Consider the following 18,116-nt stretch of genomic DNA (forward strand, 5'->3'; position numbering starts at 1 on the left):
TCACAGAGATCTGGATGGATCTCTTCCTCCTGAATACTAGGATTAAAGGTGTGTGCTACCATTGCCTGACTTCTTTCTATGTTTACTATAGTGGCTGACTTTTTCCTATGATCCTCAGATAAGCTTTATTAGGGTACACAGATAAAAATATCACCACATTTCCCCTTTTTTGTCTAATATAAATAAATTTATAACTAATATAAGAAAAACTATATATAATAAGTACAATAACTACAATATATACAGTCAAGAATTATATTAACAATGTCCAGTCCATTAACATTTGACAAATTCAGACAAAAAGTTTCATTATTTATCCTATTTTTGTGAGTCCATTCCAAAATTGTATATAATATACAAAATCCAATCCATTGTAAAGTATTTAAAACTAGTAGTTTCTTTATAAAAGTAGATTCAATAATCTATTTTTTATCTTATCATTTCTATATCTTTCCTTTTTTTCTTTTCAGAGTAGATTCAATAATTTACCCTTTTATCTTATAATTTCTATATCTTTTTTCCAGGATAGATTCAATAATCTACCTCTTATCTATATCCTCTTTTTTCTTTTTTTAAAATAAGAACCCTGAATCTAATCTCCTTTGTTTAGCTTTTTTCCCTGACCATTAACAATTAACAACTTGTAACCAACCATCATAAGCAATAACAATATCCATAACTCAAATGACCAAAAACCACCCACCCTACCTCTTGGGAATGTGGGCATTATGTTCTTAAAATTACTTCCTGCTGTCTAGGGGTGAAGGCATCTTTAGGGAATCCTGAAAATAAAAGTTTTTGGGTTAATTGTCAAGTCCTGGGAGAGTTAGCTGTATCATTTGTCCAGTCTCTGCATAATAGGAAAGTGCAGGGCTTGTCTTAAGTCCTTGTCTTAAGTCTGGGAAACTGGATCATCTCAGCTAGCCATCTCAAAATTGTCCTGAGCAGTTTGTAGTCTAAAGCCGATCTTTGGGTGGTGTTAATCAGCTTAATGGCTTTATCATAGTCCATGTAGAATCATCATTGTGGAGTCTGTCATCATTTTAGAGATTTCCAAGTCACTGTTAGGTGTGGTCATGGTTCCCCGAAGAATTTTTTTTCTTTTTGTCTCTTCTGTGGTTTGGAGCAAGATCAATTGTATCTGTGGCAGAATCATGTCTCACAGCCAGTCCCAAGTTTGCAATTCAACAGGTTCCATTCTTCTTCACCAAGATATTCTTTGATTTCAAATCTCTGTGAGCAATAGCTGGCTTTCCTTGGGTACCAACAATCTCCATGTGAAGATGGGGAAGACCGCTTGCTGTGGATAGAGCGAGTGTGATCATTCCTTCCACTGTAACAGTGAATCTATTCAAGTCATCAAAGAGGGATCCATGCTCATGGTAATTCAACACCAGCCACAGCTGAGTCCATGTGCTGTTGTCTTTGTTGTCTGCTGCTATAAATCCTGGGATGTTTTCATGGTGTAACATCACAATCTAATAAAGCTCTGCCTCTAGGAACCACGAATTTTCTTCCATAGAAGAGAATATCTTCACAGCAACTTCTCCCCGCCACTTGCCTCGCCAAACTTCTCCAAACTGATCTTTGCCAATTCTTTCTTGTAACATGACAGTCCTGGCAGTTGTTCACTGAACAAGCAACGGTAAAGCCTTTGTCCCAGGTAGCAGCATCGCTGTCACCAACACTATGAGAAGCAGCCAGCAACATGGAGCAGCAGCTGCAATCTACATGGTTCCACTGCCACCATTTGTGGCCTGGCCCAGCCCCAGCTCCAGCTTCTCCTCAGCAAGCCTCCCAGGCTGGCCTCAAACTTGGGATTGTCCTGCCTCTGGTTCCTCAGCAAATTCTACCTGTGTGTACTACCACAACCAGCTGCGTGCAGCTCAAGCCTGAGCTGGGGACTATAAGGCCACAGGCAAGTGGCTTTTTTGAGAATTCGTACCCCACAAGTTGGATGCTAAGTGTAACATGAACCTTAGATGATTTTATTAATAGAAAACCCAGAGCCGGGTATTGGGGTAAATACTGAAAGATCAGAGAAATAGGAAAAGCCACAGCCAACCTCACCTTTATTTTTATTTTATTTTATTTATTTTTTAGACAAAAAAGGGGAAATGTGGTGATATTTTATCTGTGTACCCTAATAAAGTTTATCTGAGGATCAGAGGAAAAAAACAGCCACTATAGTAAACATAGAAGTCAGGCAATGGTAGCACACGCCTTTAATCCTAGCATTCAGGAGGAAGAGATCCACCCAGATCTCTGCGAGTTCAAGGCCAGATTGGGAACAGAGCCAGGAATGGTGGCACATGCCTTTAATTCCAACTTAGTTAATCATAAAGGTGTGGAGGTCTGTACAGACAGACAGGAAGTGACAGTGCTGGGCAGAAAGAGGAAGTGATGTAGCTGGGTGGAGAGAGAGGAATTGAGATTGCAGAACAGAAAGGCATATAGGCATGGGTATACAGGAAGTATGTCTCTGCCTTTGGAGACTGAGGTGTCAGTGAGGTGAGGTTAGCTTGTGGCTTTTCCCATTCCTCTGATCTCTCAGGTTCTCACCCCTGTATCTGGCTCTGGGTCTTTTATTTAATAAGACTGTTTAGCAATTTGTCTACATAGGGGAGTCAACAGGAGTTGAAGGGAGATAAAAGAGGGCACTGAGGGGTGAATGTGATCACAGCATATGGTATACATGTCAAATTGTCAAAATAAATAAATAAATAAATAAAATGTAAGTTAAAAGAAGGCCTCTGAAGAACAGATTCGGCATTGAACCTAACTGCGTATGCTTTGCATCTCAGGTCAAAGGAACACTTCCCACTCCAGCTCCCTTCCGTCATGTGATTGGGTTGGGCTGCCATGTCCAGCTCCCTACCTCTGGCCACAGTGGGAAGGAAAAGGATAAAAGGGGTAGATGCCATTCTGAGATGGATGTATTTGGGGCAAGGATACATTTGCCTTAAAGCAGCACCCAAAAGAATGAACCTTACCAAGCCCTGGCTTCCATCTGTTTTAGGGTGTCATAACACCATGGAAGAAAATCCCATACTGCCCCACAGAGTCAGTCCCTATAAGCAACAACTCGTACTGTAAAACTCCTCAGCAAAAAAAAAAGAGAGATCTACTTAGCCATCCACCTATGGGCCCCACACAGGTGTCTCTTGTGGAACTCTGTCATTAGGGCACATGGTCATTAACCCCGAAACTCCCAGTAGCTCTAACTCTGAGCATGAGACCTGCAGAAGATTGGTCCACTAATGTTCTGTCATGGATGGAGGGAGGGCTCACAAGGCCCCAGCCCTCTTCAGGTGTATAAGCTGTCAGCAGCCACTAGAGGAAGGAGACTTGCCTTTGGTGATGTAAAACGCCTGTTCCTATCAGTAGTCAAGTGTGCTCCTGTAGGTAACCCTGGTCAAACTCATTCCTTGACCAAGCTAGATTTAAATGGGTCTGATCTGGAATTAGCAGATGTTTGTTAGTTAAGAAAAGTTGAAAGTATCCTGTCTAATAAGACCTAAACAACCATCACACCAGGGCCTGACTGCTAGGTCTAACTACTTCTTAAAATCAGCTCTTAATATGCCTGTGTAGACAGCTTCTCTCCTGGCTTGTCCTCTGCAGCTATACTACAATGTATCTACTACACTGTCAATGTTTCTGCCTTGGTGAATTCTGCCCAGGACCATGGCACTGGCCTATCACTGCTATCCCATATGGTAAAAGCCATAGCAATTCCCTGCTGAATTCCAAAGGCAAAAGACAATTTGCCAGCCCTGAGTAGTTGCAGGAATGACAGCATGTAGTTAAAAGTGATGTGCACCACATGCAGTAGCAGCCCATCAAAGCCATGGGAAAGTTGATTAAAGCTACATTGTAGGGTGAACCCCAGTTTCTGATTCAATACCTTTGAGGTAGAAGAGAGAGACAAGATTGCCAATTCTAATATATTCCCACATGATAAGGCTGGTGTGGGCCACACTCCAAAAACACTGCTCTGTACCCGTATTATACAGCCATGGAAATAGTCCCACACATAGATACACACACACACATACACACACACACACACACACATACACAAACACACACACACACACACACACACACACACACACACACACACTCAGAAGGGGTTGGAGGGACTGATACATAAAGACATAAACACACACATACACAATATTTGCATGTCTAATATTTGCATAGTCCCATATGATGGCGCTGGTGTGGGGCTGTGTTTGGAGAGCACTGCTCTCTTCCTATATTATGCATACAGGCACATATACACACATGCACAGACAAACATATAAACAAACAGACAGATACACTAAGTCAAGAACACATAGACACACAAAAAGAAAAAAAGTGTTATATTTTCCCCCCTGGCAACTTTCAGGCCAGTTTTATAGGAAACAGGTCCTCATAGCTCCTTTACTGATTTTTTTTCTAGTGCAGTAGAAAGCAATCCATTGGACAGATTGCCGTTCAATAGCACACTTGCAACTTCTGTTTTTATTGACCTTGAGTATAGTGCATCTTTAGGGAAAGGTCAGTCAGGTTGCTTGCGGACCATGAATTGCAGTTACGATTGTTAACCAATCATTGATTTCCACCATAGCTGTTGTTTTATGACTCAACTAATTAACTAAACATGCCCCATGGCCTTCTGAACAGCAGTTCACTTGATGAACCTTAATGTGCACAGCAGGAGAGCAAAGGAACAGATTTATTAGCACTAAGAAACTTTGCCTTGTCCTTGGAGACAAGGAGACTTAGACATGTTCAGGTATCAGCTGCTCAGGTCTTAGTATGTTGTACTAAATGAAGTGCTTTTCAGAAATTGAAATTTAAGTCTTAATATAAAAACACATTTCTAGTTACATATTTTTTCAAAAGTGTAGTATGTAAACTTTTGTCCTATATTTCCTCTGTTTTGAGGATTATTTAATCTTTCTTCAAAAACTCACCCCCTATGAGACCTTTATTTATTATTTTCTTTAAAGATTTGCTTCTTCTAAATTATGTGTATGTGTGTGGAGACCCGAGGCATTGCATCTCCTGGAATTGGAATTACAGGTAGCTGTGAACCACTGGACATGGGTGAGAATTGCAGGCCTATAGAAGAAAGCATTGCATCAGTTTCCCAGAGAGAACCTTGTGGCTAGTGAGGATGGTACTTCCCTGGTCCCTCTTGTTTCACATCCTAGTTAGACCCCTATGTGAGCAGAGCTGATCTGTATAAGCCATGAGCGGCAACAAGGGTATATGTGCCACAGCTTTGATGCCATGGTGGGATCCCCATTGAAAGGCAGAGTGAGTTGCTGAGTTTCACATGACTGCAGACAAGACCAAGTCTTTCTATGAGTTCCTAAAAGAAAATGTGGTGATATTTTATTTGTGATCTAACAAACAAAGCTTGCTTGAAGATCAGAGTGCAGAGCTAAGCCACTAGTTAGCCACAGAGGCCAGGCAGTGGTGGCACACACCTTTGGTCCCAGCCCTAGGGAGTGGAGACAGGAAGTGATATGGCTGGGCAGAGAAAGGAATGTAAGGAGGGAGGAGGCAGGAGCTCAGCTCCCTTTTCAGGCTGAGGATTCCTAGAGGTAAGAAGTCTTTCTAGTGGCTGGCTGCTGCTTCTCCGATCTTTCAGTTTTCGCCTTGATATCTGACTCCAGGTTTTTATTATTAAGACCAATTAGGATTCATGCTACAAGATAATGTCAAGACTACTCCACAAGGGGCTCTCCCACCTGAGTGTCAGTCTGTGATCACAGACACTCCTATTTCAAGCTGTTATCCTTGTAGTGGGCAGTGATGAACTGCTCACAAAGTACCGAATCAACCCATGAAGGCTGAATGACAGGTCTAGGTGATGATACAGTTCAAAGACTAGCAAGCCATTATAAATAGCTATTTTCAACTTTTGGGACATTATCTTACTGAAATCAGAACAAAGACCAATACAGATCTAGAACAAGACAAAGAACTCGGCATTCCTTCCTTCCTTAGATGCCTCTGTTAAAGATGGTCTTGTGTCATCTGTGGACTGACGATCTTCACTGTGCAGCAAGGCTTCCCTTGTGTTTGTTCATGAGACTCTTCCACGGTGGGCTGTTGGTGTGGTCACAGATGACAGTTTGCGTATTGTCAGCTGTGTTCCCTAGGAATTGGGCTTGAGAGGGTATGCATTAGCATGCAAAAAGTTTATTGGTGAATGCCCTTGAGAACAAAAACTCTGGAGTGGAAGGTGAGGGAGGGGAAGGAAAGGCAGGAAGCAGGTTGAGCATAAGAGAAAGCAGAACTGTGGTGTAGCCTAAACCAGCCGTGTGGCAGGCCCAAGAGTTGGGATAGTAGTCCAGACTAGAGGTGAGGGAAATCATCATCTTGTGGCCCTGTTCACTAAAGCGGCTATCTGGCTGTCCCACAAAAGGCACAGTCCTTGCACAAAGTGTTTTTCTAGCAAATTCAGGGAAAGGACAGACAGTTGAGACTGGCCATCTTCCAGGCCTCCCAGCAGATAGAAGAAATCTTAGGGTAGGTGACTGTGCCTCTGTCTTATTCCTGGAGCTTTTTGACAACCACCAGGCTCAAGCCCTGAGAGTACGCTGCGGATGTTAGTGTAGTAGCACCAGCTGAACGAGAATAATAGGCCTGGCCTCGTGAATTATTTGCAGAAGTCTACTAATCTTACTGTGGAATTTTGGTGGGTTGAAGATTCTTCCTCTCCTCCACTGAGTTGACCTCTCTTCCCTAGTTGGTCCTGTATTTTCACCTGTTTACATGCCTATACTTTAACCTTCTCAGCTGGGCTCAGTTGGGCTGACCTGGCACCTTATAAAGTGGGGCTTCAGTGCATAGTGTAAGGATTCGGTCTTTAATTACGTCATCAGCCTGCGATGGCGTCCCAGTCTAAAAAGTGGGTGGGCCTTCTGTGCATCCCTCTCTTTCCTTTCTGCTCCTTCCTTCTGTCTGTCCTCTCTCTCCCTCTCTCTCTCCCCCCTTCTCTCCTAATAAAGCTCTAAAAAGGTAACCATGGCTGTGATTCTTCTGATCAGCACTCTCCTCTGCCAGCATGACTGCCACGGGCGGCGGGCAGCCACGAGCAGCACCCCATTTGTGCGTGTCCCTTGCCGCCTCTGCTGGACCCCCCCCCCCCCCCCACAGCTACCACTGCCGTCACCACAGTGAGTCTGCCATTCTTGTGGCTGTAGTCTGAGCTATACTCTTTGCCCTGGGGGTTGTCCTTGGGCTGTACTGGCAATGGCAGGCACATTTTCGCTCCTGACGAGGGGGTAAATGGTGTCTAGGGTTCAAAGGTGGACCAACTGCAGTACAGCCGAGCCCTCACCTTCCCTTGATGAAGAGGAATGGATTCATGGAGCTGATTCATGGATCTCTCTCCACTCTTTGGGGACGCCCAAGATTGTAGTCTGATCCCGGTTTGTTATTTAATTTTTTTATTTTTCTCTCGGCTACAGCCATGAGACAAAGGGGTGGATACATTTGCAACCTACATTGGCAGATAGGGGCAGGCATAGGGTAAACCTGGCCACATAACAGCGTAAACCTGGCTGCATAACAGAGTCGGGGGAACTTCTGCCAGCGAACAGGCAAATAAGAGTTACTTTATCCCCAAGCTTTCTGCTAAAGTTCTTAACCCTTCTCCTTCCCCACTTCTGCGTCTGCCATGTGCAACCTTTTCTGTCTGACTTCCGCTGGCAGTGGGCGGGCTCAAATGGGTGGGCTTGTGCGGTTTCTACAACTCGCCCTAACTCACCTTAACTCCACCCACTCATTCTCAAACTGCCTTGAGAAACACAGATGGGTCTGGAAGCGGCTAAGATCCATACAAATAAGTTTACAGTAGTCAGGATGGCTCTTAAGCCAAAAATCAGCTTATAACTTCAGACAAGTCTTCCAAAAGGATCAGTTTATAGTCTGCCTACTGGTAGATCTTCCAAAAGCTGTCCTTAAGCCACCAATCATCAGAAAAAAAAATAAATAAAAAATAAAAATTCAGGACACAGAGTAAAGTCCATCTCTTGTTCCCTAGACCTCCCCGACTAAAACTTAAGCATCTGGAGAGCAAGGCTCCTGACCCCACAGGCAAAAGAGTCATCTGTGGCATTTAAGGTATGCCAGGGAAGAGATAAAAGCCCGAGGACAAAATTGCCAAATGCTGGCACTTGCTGACTCCCAAAAGCTGTTGGGTCCATGTTTTAAGTGAGAAAAAGGCCTCAGGCTAGCGAATGCCCTGCCAGGCCATCGACAGCCTTGTTAAAAGTGAGTCAGCTGACTGCCCCCAGGCACCAAGATGGCATGGGAACATCAAGCTAAGACCTCCAGCAGACCTAGGCTTGGCTACTGTGGGCCCTGGCCCCCCACTGTGAGTGGCAGCTGCCTTGCTTGCCGACCTTGACCAGATGTCCTCCCTATTCAGATTCCCTGCCGGTTTCCTTCTCACCTAACATTCTACCGGAGGTTCTTTGTTCCTGTATCCTGCATTTGGTGTAAACAGCTTAGATGCAAGAATGTAGAACATTGGGTAGCGAACTTCTGCCCTCCGGGGATCCACCATTGTGCTGTAAGCCTGTATTTAAGGTTTCCTCTCTCTTTCAATAAACGGCATTCGGCTGGCACTCGGCATTCAGCCGTGGCGAATGACTCGCTGTCTCTTGTCCCTTATTTTTTAATCCACAGCCCCTCGCTCGGACATGGTGAACGGGTGGTGATAGCGCGGGCGTTATCCCTACAAATGGAGGTCCCACCGAGATCCGAGAAAGAAGGGACAAGCTGATGGACACCCGAAAGGTAAGGCTGGCCAGCAATTTAAAGAAAAAAGAAAAGATAAGGGTGAATTGAAATGGGTGCAGCTAGCTCACAGTCAGTTGATTGGACTGCTGAAGCAGGAAGGCACCAAAGTTAAGAAAGGGCAAGACAGCTGAAGATTTTAAATAAAAAAGGAAATCTTCCCAATAAAGGAGAAGGAAGAAAAAGAAAATTTCCCGTTAGAAAAGGGAGAAAAAAATTTTAATCAAGAAAAAAGGATTTTCCCGGTAAAAAGGGGAAAAATTTTTGAAACTAGGCCTAAAGATTGGGGCCCTGTAGAGGAAGGATAAAGGAAAGAAAGAAGCCTCTTCCCAGTGGTAATGGAGAAAGAAAAGACTTTCCAATTGTAGAATTTTCAGGATAGCTGAAACTCTGAGCTCTTTCTGCAGTGCAGCATCTGAATTACAAAGAATCAACAGGTGGGCCTCATTGCTGCTGGAAGAACAAGCAAGCAAGCCCAGAGCTTAAAGTTTTGTTGTCTGTTTGCTTATTTTGGTTCAAATGTTTTTTTATTTTTCCCTCAGAATGGGAATAATTCAATATTTAGGATCCCTTCGTGGGAAATGTTTTTCTGTTTTTCCCTTATGGCGGGAATAACTCATTGTTAGGTAGTCCCTTCATGGGACTAGGAAGTTTAAACGTGAGTTTGTGTTTGCAGGAAGTTTAAACATGAGTTTGTGTGTGCGGGGTGCGTGCGTATATGAGATAGCCTGGAGCGGCGGACAAAGGCATGCAAGAGATAGCGCCAGTGGGAGTTGGAGCTGCGATGGAGCGTGGCCCGGCCAGGCACCAGCACTAGAGCCCAGGCACGGGCACTAGAGCCTGAGCACTGGGCGGAGCCAAAGCTAAGCCGCAGCTTCAGCTCCCGCCAAGTGAGCAGAGGCCCAGGAAGGGACTAGCACCTAAAAGTTTAAACGGGCCTAACTTCTGATGAAAAATGGTTTCGGTCAGGACATTGAATGCTAAGTCAATGCTGTTTGAATAAAGGATGTTCTGTTCTTTTGATTGTCTTAATAAATGTTTAGATGAATGTTTGATTCTCATGGTAGATAAACTAAAGAAACAGGATTCACAATTTTAAACTATATGTTAGGTATGCTCTTGTCTGTTGATCATTACTGAAAATTTGGCTCTGCAATTTAAGTTGCTTTCTAGAAATTCTTGGTTTAATTCTATAGAAATATAACACCCGAAATGGATTGGGTTGTTAGCTTATTAAATAATGTTGTTGCTAAGATAAACCCATAAAAAATAATCTCTTACTGATAAAGAGGTCACAAAATTATTTTTCTAGTAAATAAAATACAGGTAAATTGTTTGGTCCACATTGTTAATAATTGGCTATTTGTGCTAATGTGTTATTTGAAATCTATATTTAAAAAAAATCCTCTTTTTAAGATTTTATAAAAATACTCCAGAGTATTGCCTAAAGTTACCTCTTCAAATCCTATAGAGATTGTATTTAATGCTTTTATAATTGGCATATGTAAAAAGGACCATAGAAATAGAAGCTGGTGATAGAATTGCTCAATTATTATTGCTTTCATATTTTAAAGGCAAAATGGTGGCTATATGTAGAACTGGAGGCTTTGAAAGTAAAGGAAAAAAGGTGTTTTGACAAACAGTTATCAATGATAAACAGCCTAAATTAAAAACAAAATTATATGGGATTGAGATTGAAAGATAATTGGATTCTGGTGCTGGATATATCTATAATTTCACAAGAATCCTGAGATCCCAATTGGCCCCATAAGAATTCCATCTCTAACCTACAAGGTATCGGCACAGCTCAGACGCCATTGCAGAGCAGGCTACTCTTAAATTGGAAGGATGAGGAAGGTCATGCAGGAACTTTTCAACCCTTTGTGCTACCTGACATTCCAGTGAACTTGTGGGGACGAGATGTGTTAGACGGTATGGGAGCAGTGCTTACAACACAGCCTGTACAACAGATACTAAAAAGTCAGGGCTACTGCCCAGGCAGAGGCTTAGGAAAAACGTTACAAGGAGACCCACTCCCTATGGCAGACAAAAACTGTCACTAGAGGTCCTGGGGATACAAGAGGATTAGTGTCTTTTCCATAGGGGTCACTGCGCAGCAGCCTTCGATTATACAACCAATAAAAATCACTTGGAAAAGTGATGACCCTGTATGGGTGGAACAGTGGCCTTACTAAAGAAAAACTGGAGGCTGCAAACACATTAGTTAAGGAACAGTTAGATGCTAGTCATGTCATTCCTTCCACTTCACCTTGGAACTCACCTATATTTGTTATTAAAAAAAAAAAGTTAGGAAAATGGAGGCTATTACAGGATCTTAGAGCTGTAAATAAAACCATGCTTCTTATGGGAGCAACACAGCCTGGCTTGTCTGCCCCTGTGGCAATTCCTAAACATTGACATTTAATTGTGGTTAACTTCAGGGATTGTTTCTAAAATGTTTTGGCAAACAGGTCCTATTCTATGGGTACATTCCCCAGCTTCTCCAGCAAAAACCATTACTCCTTATCCACAGGCTGTTGCTCAGATTATATTTAAGGGAATCAAGATCAGTGTTCAAACTTTTGGTAAGGAGCCAGATATTGTGGTGACCCCATACACCCAGTCTCAAATAGCATGGTTGCAAGCTAATGATAATGATTGGACCATATTGACATGCTCCATGCAGAGTCAGTTTGATACTCACTACCCCTCTAATGATGTGTGTCAATTTTTTAAATTGCATCCTGTTATATTTCCCAAGATAGTACAGATGACTCCTGTTCCTCAGGCCTGTGTAGTATTTACTGATGGCACTTCATGTGGTTTTGCTGTGGTGGTTTCTGGTAACATAGTAAAGAGAATGAAAGTCCAGGGCACTTCTGCCCAGATGGCGGAGGTACAGGCACTGTTGCTTGCTTTACAGATGTTTTCTGATGAGCTTGTAAACATTTATACTGATTGCCAATATGTGGCACATACCATTGTGCCTTTAGAGACAACAGCCTACATACTGTCCATTTCTCCCATTCATGAATATTTATTGCAAGTGCAAGGACTTATATGGTCCCGCTCACATAACCTTTATGTGGGCCATATTAGAGCTCACACCCAATTGCCTGGACCTCTAAGTGAAGGTAATCAGAGGGCTGATGCCATTACTCGTATGGCTGTCACATTAGTTTGTTCTGCCTTTGATAAGGCTACTCAGTTGCATCAATGTTATCATCTTAATGGTGGATCTCTTCGTCATCATATAGGCATAACCTGGGAACAAGCCATCCAGATAGTTAAATCATGTCCTATTTGTGTTGAATTTTTACCTGTTCCTCATTTGGGAGTTAATCCTCGAGGACTTTTACCTAATCATGTGTGGCAGATGGACGTCACACACGTGCCTTCCTTTGGAAAACTACAATATGTCCATGTGTCTATTGATACATATTCTTCTCTAATTTTTGCTTCTGCCCATTCAGGGGAAAAGGTTAAGGATGTTAAGAATCATTGTCTTCATGCTTTTGCTTACATGGGAGTGCCAAAATGCATAAAGACTGATAATGGTCCTGCCTACAGCAGTATGGGATTTTCAAAATTCTGCCAAGACTTTTCTATTGTTAATAAGACTGGTATTCCTTATAATCCTCAAGGACAGGCTATAGTAGAATGCTGCCATCGTACCTTAAAAACATATATTTCTAAAGTAAAAAGGGGGGAGCTAGGGGCTCATCTCTCCTCTCCATATTCTATTCTTTCCCTTGTTTTATATACTGTAAATTTTTTATCGGTGGATTCTGCTGGAGTATCCGCTGCAGATAAGCACTGGAGGGCTCCTGTTGCAAATCATCCTCTGGTGTGATGGAAGGATCTTTCTACTGGCACTTGGAGGGGACCCGATCCAGTGTTGGTGTGGGCCCGGGGATCTGTTTGTGTCTTTCCACAGGACAATGAAGTTCCTCTTTGGGTTCCTGAGCGCTGTGTGCGCCCTGTGGCTGCTGCTGAATCCCGACATGGCAGAGACCTATTGGGCCTTCGTAAAAAACTCTCCCCTTCTGATGCCAATGGGGATTGAGAGCCCAATACTGCCAGCCTTGGCAAACATTAACGTAAGCCTAGGAACTGTAGCCATGTGGTTGGATTCTTCAGAAGGTAATGTATGGTAACTTTTTTCAAAAATGTTGAGAATGTGTCACACCTTGGAGATTAAGGATAACTCTGAAGGTCACTGACCTCTATTCGTTAACAGTAACATGCCAGCTAAGCCTTTTCCCATTTTGCAACCCTCTTAAAGCTGGTGTAGTACCAACTTTTCAGGAATGGCTCTGTGCAACATTTATTGGCCTCCTGAAATTCATCTAGCCTTTTTGAAGATACCTTAAAAGTGAGCCTAAATGTAGCCATTAATGAGACCATTAGTTCTGCTCCTTGTTTGATGTTTTTGTTTTTGTTTTCTTTATGGTTCTTAGTTGTTCTTTTGCAGACCTGCCAGCCTAAGTAGTGCTGGGATCAAGAAAAATGGGCCTTGGTGGTTCGTGTTCCTGGAGCTGCGTCCATGCCAGTGGACCATGGCAGTTAGACACAGATGATGCTCACACGCTCCAGAAGAGACTCTGACATCGCTGTTGCCGTTGTTGCTGTTATAGCAGTGGTGGCCACTGCTGCTATTGCTTCTGAGATGGCTATTTCATAATTGGGTTCCACAGCTAGCACAATGGAGACCCTGGCAGCAAAAGTAGCTACCAGTTAGTTAATCTTTTATTTTATTGGGCACGATAAATTTAATTCTACATTTATACATTTGAATTGGCTTTGAAAGTTGTAAAAATTATTTAAAACTCAAGTTCTATTTGCTTATGGGATACCACCTTACAAGGACTCCAATTTGCAGTAAGGCTCGTTTAAGAAGGGAATGGCTCAGTTGCCTTTAGCCTCCTGGCTATGGGTGGGTTAGGACTTCTGTTGGTCTTTTCTGTGTCACACAGATTGCAAGCCCAGCGCCACTTTGAGATCTTTGGCAGCAGTCACTCTACAGCTCACAGTGGTTGAGTCTGTATGATAATGAGTATTCAGCGACGGGTAATGCTTGGGGGGCAGTCATCAACCTAAGACAGAGCACTTGTGTGGCCTGGGCAGGTGTCTCTATGACAGGTAAGGTGACCTGCTGACGTCCCACGCAACCTAAGTCAGAAGCTCATTTTTTAGTAAAAAGGGGGGACCTGTGGGCCCTGGCCCCCCACTGTGAGTGGCAGCCGCCTTGCTTGCCGACCTTGACCAGATGTCCTCCCTATTCAGATTCCCTGCCGGTTTCCTTCTCACCTAACATTCTACCGGAGGTTCTTTGTTCCTGTATCCTGCATTTGGTGTAAACAGCTTAGATGCAAGAATGTAGAACATTGGGTAGCGAACTTCTGCCCTCCGGGGATCCACCATTGTGCTGTAAGCCTGTATTTAAGGTTTCCTCTCTCTTTCAATAAACGGCATTCGGCTGGCACTCGGCATTCAGCCGTGGCGAATGACTCGCTGTCTCTTGTCCCTTATTTTTTAATCCACAGCCCCTCGCTCGGACATGGTGAACGGGTGGTGATAGCGCGGGCGTTATCCCTACAGGCTACAGACTTGCAGGAAACCCAGAACGCAGCAGGGAAGTGATCTTTTTCTTTCCTTCTAGACACCAGAGCCATTGACCTGATCCCGGGAGTTTTAGGATGTCACCTCTCCTTGTTTTCCTATTGTTGGGGTAGGGAGGACAGCCTTACCCACCTCACCAGATTTAATTGTACTTTCAGGGTTACTTAATGGGAAAAGATTTCCAGTTAAGATAGGAGCTTTCATTTCATTGCTCCCTTCCATGTGCCTCACTCTAGAACCACCTGCCTGTGCTTACAGGGCCCTGATCTTTGCCTTGTCCCTAATTCCAAAAAATAAGTTCTCATGCACCACAAGCTTTTCTTTTCCCAGTTCCCTGTTCTAACTCACTGTTCAGCTAATGGTACAGGACCATCACAGAACTGGAGTCCAGAGATCATAAAGTAAGAAACTGTAACAGCTAAAAGGTATTTAAACCCCCAGACTCTAAAGTGTCTGGGCTCTACAAAAACAGACTTTAATCTGGGCTTTACAAAAACAGACTTTAATATAACCATCTATTACTGTTAAATGCTTTTAACAATTGATCACCTGTCTCCTGGATGCTAAACTATTAAAGGAAACAGGTACCTTAAACAATCTGTCTCTGATAAAGCTTAACAAGTTCCAATCTCTCTGTCTCTCTCATCAACACTAACAAATACAAGCAGAGTACTAAACACCACAAATGGTCACTAATCTTCTCATGGCTGCTTCTTAACACATTCAATTTTTTCCCCAAGCTCGAGAAACCAGCTTAAATCCATCTGGACATGTCGGATCTACTTCAGGCCTTTCCTGTCTCACCAGCATCCTGTCAGACACAAAAGTGGCCAGGGCGCCAAGCCAAGAGGGATGGACGGCTCCAGAGCAGCAGGACAGCCTTACCCACCATCCCAAGACACCTGTCTGCCTTGGAAGACCCCCTTCCCCATTCCCCCTAAGAGCCAACCAATGCTCAAGTCAGCTGGAAGCAGTTTTTCCAGGAGAAACAATGCCCATATTCCTATTTACTTACTTTTTATAATAAGCAAAATTCTGGAATGTTAGGAGTCTGCTCTCACTCTTCCGAGTCTAACGTCTTACATCATCGGGGGTGCAGGCGACTGCGTACCACCACGTGGTCATGCAATCTCTGCCTTAAAAAGCCGCACACGGACCCCCACCCTCTCTCTTTCTGTTTCCTCTCTGCTCTGCTCCCGCCATCTTTCCTCTCTCCAGGCCTGGTTTCTTTAATAAAGCTCTTTCTGACTCTGGTAGTCATAGCCGTGGCTCGTAACTTTTCTACCATGCCCGCCGACCCACCAGCACCATTCATCCCTTCAAATGGCTTTAAAAATCCACCTTAAGAAATAACTCAATAAGTCTTTGATTTATGACTAGACTTGGTGGTACAGACCTGTAATCCCAGATACCACAGGTGCTAAGGCCCAATGATCACAAACTCAAGTTCAACTGCAAGTACAAGGGCGGTCTGAGCTATGTAGTGAGACTCATAACAAAAAAGGAAAGGAAAGAGGACTTGATGTTAGTGTGCTTACCTACTGTGAGGCCCCATGTTCAACCTTCTGTACTGGGAGAAGGCACAGACTTCCTCTACAGGAGTTATATTCAAATACCATGCATTGAATATGCAGAAAAATCAGCATTAGCCTTAAAGTACAAGGTAAGTGGGGTCAGCAAGGTGGCTGAGTGAGTGAGGTGTGTGCTGCCAAGCTAGATGGCTTGAGTTTGACCCCAAGCACTTACTTGCATAGTATTCTATGACCTGGACACACACTCTGTGTTATGTACACATCATAATGTGCTTGTGCTCATTCAAAAGGAAATAGTGAGGCAATGCATTAAAATAGTTTTTTTAGGTTAAGACTTAATGGTAGGTGATGCTAAGGATCCCTTTATTATTTTCTTATATCATAAACCTCAATAAACAACAGTCTGGATGCTTAACTGATAATTACATCACAGTTCTCCCTTACTTTGGCATGTGGGAAATAAGCCACAGTTTGCCATTAAACGTGATGGGAGTGGAGGGCATCACAGCACACTCCTGGGTCTTTTTATGACACCCACTCCTGTAATGGCTGAAAGCTGTTGTTCACTCTTCTCTACACCCCCTCACCTTTTCTATAACTTTCTATGTCTGGAGGCTTTTGAAATTTGAAAATTCCATACATCCACTTGAATTTTCAACTATTCCTTGACAAATGTCTTTAGCTTCTGGTACCTCAAACAACAGAAAGATGACTACCCTCCCAAGCTCCCTGAGGAGGTACTCACTCTGTGGTCCTTCATGCAGATGGAAATCCTGGTCTCTTATTACTTGTGCATCCTAGGTATTGATGCTGGGCTTTGTTTTTTCTACTCCATAAACAGATAGAAACTTTGTTTTTGTACTTTGAATAGAATTTGCTATATTCCCTGGCTACCCTGAAGCTCATATGTAGGGCAGGTTTGCCTGGAACTTTAGATCCTTCTACCTCATCATCCCCCTACATGCAAGGATAACTGGCATGTGTTGCCGTGCTACCCTTCTATTGATTTGCAGCATTAATTATCAAGTTTTGGCACAACCATACCTGAATGGAATGGCAGAAGTCATAAAGCCAGCACACCTGCTTGACAAAGATCCAGCAAAGCTGAGCCACATGATGGCTGCCATGTCACCTTTGGTTTTTATCTCCACCTGTTACATACCTAGGGCACTTGTAATATTTGTACAATTTGAGGACATTGGATTGATGGAAAATTCCTTATGACTTATGCCTTCTCCCAGGAATGCTGCTTCTAAGTTTACCCAGAAAAGTCCTGAACATACTATTCCCCCCTCCCCACACTTTGAGGGAGATATCCTTATCTACTTGAAGGTCTTCCTTATGCCTTGGAGGTTGTGATACATAAAGAAGCCAGAGGTCTCTTCATGAGGCTATGAGACATTCTTGAAACATCTGTCCCTGTACTTACACTGGAACAAGATATTCAAAACAAAGTAAAATTTAAAAGGTCAACAAGATTCGGTGGGCTAGAGGGACTGTCCATAGTTCAGATTACAAGCCTCTTCCCACTGTACACTCAGAAAATTACATGGCATACAACTCTGCCCTACATAGAGATATATTGAGCAAAGTATGGAGTGGAAAGATGATGAAAGTATGAGATGTTAGGACCTCCCTCTCTTAGAATTTAGCTCCTGTAGAGCCACTATAATGACATATGACCAAAGAAAAACAGAATGCCAGGATTAGACATATAGACCAATTCTACAAGGATATGTTAACATTGGTTGTATTATGCCAGAATTTGAATAACTACAGCAGCTTTAGCCTGAGGAGTTTTCCTGGGCACTCTAACCACTAAGAGTTAACAATACATTGCTTGAGACATGGCAAAATGCCCAGGGTGGTTGAAGATTTTTTGTTTTGGTCTAGTGTCCTTGAAGCAACCAAAGCAACCAGCCTGAGCACAGGCTGTCATATGCTTCTAGAGTCTCAAAAATTGGGGTATGGGGTCAATGAATAAGAAAGATAACTCTGTTTATTAATGATGTCAAAATTTGAGGGAAAATGATTGGAAATGATAACTCTGTTCTGTCATAGTTTTTTAATGATGACTAAAAGATGAGCAAAAGGAAGTGAAACACATGTCCAAAACCAAAAATGATATGATCTATGTTTTGGAATATCAGG

At 43.1% G+C, this 18,116-nt stretch overlaps 1 pseudogene; it reads right to left on the reverse strand.

Moving 5' to 3' along the window:
- Window positions 1–1,063: 1,063 nt before the first annotated feature.
- LOC128106997 (TGF-beta receptor type-1-like) lies at window positions 1,064–1,673 on the reverse strand (annotated as a pseudogene).
- Window positions 1,674–18,116: the final 16,443 nt, after the last annotated feature.

This window comes from Peromyscus californicus, unplaced genomic scaffold, assembly GCF_007827085.1.
Source record: "Peromyscus californicus insignis strain IS unplaced genomic scaffold, ASM782708v3 Scaffold_12__1_contigs__length_115047231, whole genome shotgun sequence".
In the NCBI taxonomy this organism is placed as follows: Eukaryota; Metazoa; Chordata; class Mammalia; order Rodentia; family Cricetidae; genus Peromyscus; species Peromyscus californicus.